Here is a 5,420-nt window from a genome sequence, read left to right as displayed (position 1 = left end):
TTTTATTGTTTTATTTTTAGTGTCAGTTTTCAGTTCCTTATTTTCTAAATGCTGAGAGCGGCTAAATACTGAATTATTCATCACCTCATGACCTCGTCTCTCAATCATTTTTATCACTTAGGTCGATTCAAAGACATCAGTCATGTCCCGTTACAGTCCCGGCGCCGAACCGAACAATCCGTCATACAAAATATTCTTTATTAGAAATATGCCGCCAGCATTCACATTCATCAGTTGACGAACAGTTTCCCAGCAGTCCGGTTTCGACACGTCTATCGCCCGGCCGATTTTATAATCTCATCGACGAATTTTTTGGTTTTGCCGGGAACATGACGGGCGGTACAAGTGAACAAAATAAAATTATTGACGAACAATTAATAGAATGTGTGAGAAAATATTACCGATAATAAACCACCGATTTCGAAACAATATTAAAGATGTAAAAACTTACCCCGGCGCTGACAAACTCAAATCACAATTTACTATGCTCCAAAATGCAAATTAAATTAAAGAAATTAACAAAGCCAAATAAGCCTTGTAAGATATATCTCGACCCCCTGAAAAACCCTCAAACGCGCGAACACATATCACAGCAGATAAATAGTAAAATACACAGAATATCAAATATACCAAACGAAAACAGAACCATTAACGAATGCTGGTATGATATTCAAAACTCGATTTTAGAGAACGTACAAGAGTCTTTGAAAACACCTACCATGTTGGCAAAAAATGAGTGGACACAAGAAATTCTAGACCTGATTTAAGTTCGACGGCAACACAAAAATAGAAATATCGAATACCGTGAAATCAATAAACGCATAAAAAGAAAAATTAAGCAAGCCAAAGAATCCTGGCTTGAGAATTTATGTAAAGAAATAGAAGACCTCAAAAAAAAGCATGACAGTTTCAACCTCCACAAGAAACTTAAATATACTGCCGGAATTAGAAAACAGAAAAATGCTCACACACTTAAAAGCGCGGACGGAAAAATTTGTGATCACGAACAACAGTGCAAAGAATGGGAGAGATACATCACTCACCTTTTTGACGATCCTTCTAGAGAAAATGTTCCAAATACTGCCTGTGACAACCAGTTAGACAGAGGTCCCAGTATACTGAATTCGGAAGTCAAAAAGGCAATACAGCAAGCCAAAAACAATAAAACACCTGGACCAGATCAAATCCCTGCTGAGCTACTTAAACTTTTGGATGAGGAAAGCTTTGCCTGCTTAACCACTTTCTTCAACAAAATTTACAGCGAAGGAAAAATACCAGATGATTGGTTAGAGTCACTGTTTATAACATTACCAAAGAAAAGCAGGTCCGCCAAATGCAGCGATTTTAGACTAATCAGTTTGATGAGTCACACACTGAAGATACTCTTACGAATTATACAAAACCGAGTATTCCTTCTATGCGAAAGTAGGATGGGTAATAAGCAATTAGGATTTAGAAACGGTCTAGGAACTAGAGAGGCACTACTCTGTATGCGCGTTCTATTACAAAAAAGTTGTGAATTCCGAAAGAATGTTTATGTTTGTTTCATCGACTTCGAGAAGGCGTTCGACAGAGTACAACACGATACACTTTTCGATTGCATACGGGCAGCAGGACTTAACCACTATGATATAAGACTGCTGAAATACTTATATTACAATCAAGTAGCCTCTATCCAAATTGAAGACAGTTCGACTGAAAACATATCCATCAAACGTGGAGTACGGCAGGGTTGTGTTTTGTCGCCCACTCTTTTTAATCTGTACTCTGAAGAAATCTTTAGGGAGGCTTTGGATGACAGACAAGAGGGAGTAAGACTAGATGGAGAAGTAATCAACAATATTATTCTTGCAGAAAATTTACAAGATCTCCAGACATTACTAAATCTAGTCAGTGAAGCAAGTTATCGGAGAGGCCTTAAAATCAACATTTCACAGACTAAGTGGATGGCAGTTGGAAAGATCAATATAGATCACGGTCTGATTTCTCTTAATGGAGAGGAGATCGAAAGGGGTAAATCATTTCAAATACCTTGGCAGCTGGTTAAATGTAAATTGTGACTTTGATGAAGAGATAATAACCAGGATCGAAATATCACGTAAGGCTTTTATGACCTGGAAACCAGTTTTATGCAACAGAAACCTGTCGACGAATATTCGTAAGAAGGTCCCGAAATGTTATGTGTGGTCCATTCTATTGTATGGTTGTGAGACATGGACGTTAAAAACCACAATGCTAAACAAGTTAGAAGCATTCGAATTGTGGTGCTATAGACGAATCCTAAAGATATCGTGGGTTTCGCACACTTCCAATGAAGATGTTCTTCAAATGATCAATTCAGAACGTCTGCTCATAAACACCATAAAGAGGAGAAAAACAGAATACGTCGGCCATATAATTAGAGGACCTAAATACCATCTACTTCGCCTTATAATACAAGGAAAAGTGGAAGGAAAGAGATGGATTGGTCGAAAGAAACTTTCATGGCTGCGTAATATTAGACAATGGTGTGGTTCCACGGTAGAAGAATGATTTCGCGCAGCAGCCGACAGAGAAAGGTTTCAGGAAATTGTAAACATGATGACGGCCAACGTCTGAATACGGACACGGCACCCAAAGAAGAAGAAGAAGTGAGAAAATATAATGTTTTATATGATTTGTCGCATGCAAAATACATGGACTTTAATTTTAAAAATAATATTTGGCAGGAAATAATAATAATATTTGCTAATTCTTCATCCGAGAAACTTTCCATCTTTTCGACAGATTGTTAGCCGAAGACTGATGCATTTCGGGTGTGTGCGAATAGACGAACGAATAGTTCTGTGACCAGACGGGACCGGTTCGGTGCCTGGACTGTGACGGGACTGATGTGTTTGAATCGACCTTAAAGGTCGATTCAAACAATCAGTCACGTCTCGTCACAGTTCCGGCGCCGAACCGAACAATCCGTCATAAAAAATATTCTTTAACAGAAATATGCCGCCGGCATTCACATTCATCAGCTGACGAACAGTTTCCCAGCTGTCAGGTTTCGACACGTCTAACGATCGGCCGATTTTATAATCTCAACGATTCAGCAACGATTTTTTTGGTTTTGCCGGCAACATGACGGGCGTACAAGTGAATAAAATAAAATTAATGACGAACAAGTAATAGAATGTGTGAGAAAATATAATGATTTATATGATTTGTCCCATGCAAAGTACATGGACATTAATTCTAAAAATAATATTTGGCAGGAAATCGGAGAAGAAATGAAAACACAAGGTAATGAACTTCCCTTATTTACTCTTCAACCCGAGGGGGGGGTTGGGGGTTAAAGTAAAAAATATATAAAGTAGGAAAATGTAACTTGTCTTTCACACACAATACAAAAAATCCAAAACGCTAATTAAACAATTAAATTACCACTTTAAATATGTAGAACACAATAATTAATAATATTTTTCATTATATTTAGATATAGATAACTAATATTAGGCTTATGAAAAAGTAGACAGAACGAGTCTGTTTGCGAGTAACATGCGCTTACAGGACTGTATCTGCGGCGGCCTTGTGGACTATCGCGGGTTGTGTTCCTCTGCATGTGTTAGCAGTAGAAAAGAGACATCTCTATGAGAGAAATTAGCATTTAACAACAGCTATAAAAAAAATAAGAAATGGAAGGATGGCAAGAAGAGTGGAACAACAAGGAAGATATTGCCCAGTAAACCCAGTGAATTGTCTGCTTTAGGGCGTACCTTCATAGGTTCAGAAAGACAGATAGAGATAAATGCCTATACTGCGAATATTTTCCGACATTGTTACTCACACAATGCTGGAGTGTAATAGATGTACAGTGGAAAGAAACAGAATGTATAATGAAATAGGTATGAACCCTCTGTCTGTAAGAGAGATGAACGTGAAGATGACGGAAAGTACGGAGGGATGGAATAATATTCACAATTAGATCCGAGCAGTCATTAAAAAAGAAAGAAGAAGCCGGGCCAATGACAGATAAGATCTAATTACTATTTTAATGGGAAGGGGACTTTTCGATCTTTGATCTTGCGCTGATAACTTGTTTATACTTCAACAATTAATAGAAAAAAGAATAGCGGTTGGTACCGAAGTACATCTAGCCTTCATCGACCTAGAAAAGGTGTATGATACAGTTCCAAGACTTAAATTGTGGCAAACTTTACAACAACTCGACATTAGTCCATACCTTTTAGGAATAATCACAGAAGTATACAGGGATAACACTACTTACCTAAAAATCAGAAATAAACTATCAGAGCCAATAAAAGTAACTAAAGGACTAAAACAAGGATGCATTATGTCACCCTTACTGTTTAATTTATATATTGAGGCACCCCTCCAAAATTGGAAAAACCACTGCCAGGGAATGGGAATCACCATAGGAAATGACGTACTGTTCTCCCTGAACTTTGCGGATGACCAAGTTGTCCTAGTTCAAGATTCTTATGATCTAGAATTTATGATAAAGCATCTATACACAGAAGATTTCAAATGGGGGTTACAAGTCAGCATGAAGAAAACAGAATATTTAGTTATCAATTCAGATGCAAGGTTTACTGGCTAATTGGCTATGCCAAAGCCATTACACAATAAAAAAAAAAAAAGATGCAAGGTTTGAAGTGTTGATAGACGAGGACGTGGAAATCAAACAAGTGGAAAAATTTAAATGTTTAGGTGCACTTATTGCTAAGAACGGCTTGGGAGAAACCGAAATTAAACACCGAATTAATCAGGGACGTAAAATTGTAGGATGTCTGAACTCCTTATGGTGGGATCGCAACATTTCCAAAAGAAACAAAAAAAGAATAGGGCAAACCATGGTTGAATCAGTTCTTTGTTATGACTCTGAAGTATGGATAATTAATGCAGACCTGAAGAAAAGATTGTTGGCAGTTGAATTTGATTATTTGAGAAGAAGTGCTAGAACATCAAGGCAGGAAAGGAAGACCAACAAATCTATAAGAAATAACATGAATGTTACAGAAACGGTCATTGACAGAATAGAAAAAATAGGTTCAAAATGGTTTGGACACCTATGGAGAATGCCTGACGAACGTTGGTTCCAAAAACTTCACAAATGGAAGCCCCCTGGAAGAAGAAAAAGAGGTAGACCTCGACGCTTATGGAATAAAGGAATTAGAAGAGCGATGGAATCGAGAGGTTCGATTCCTAAAATAGTAATTACTTTAAAATGCCACAAGAAAATAGCTTCAGAACAATAGGTAACAGAAGGGAATGTTCCAAAAATATTGTCAGCCTCACAGCGGCCACCCCACTTTCGGAGTACGGTACGTGCGACAGTCAACTTCGCACAACTAAGAGAGGGTGGTTTTAGTTGGTAGGCAGGATAATAGATACCTGAATCTTTGGCACTGCTACCTTTAGTACTTTAGATT

Source organism: Diabrotica undecimpunctata, chromosome 4, assembly GCF_040954645.1.
Source record: "Diabrotica undecimpunctata isolate CICGRU chromosome 4, icDiaUnde3, whole genome shotgun sequence".
In the NCBI taxonomy this organism is placed as follows: Eukaryota; Metazoa; Arthropoda; class Insecta; order Coleoptera; family Chrysomelidae; genus Diabrotica; species Diabrotica undecimpunctata.
Note: the sequence above shows the minus strand (reverse complement) of the source record.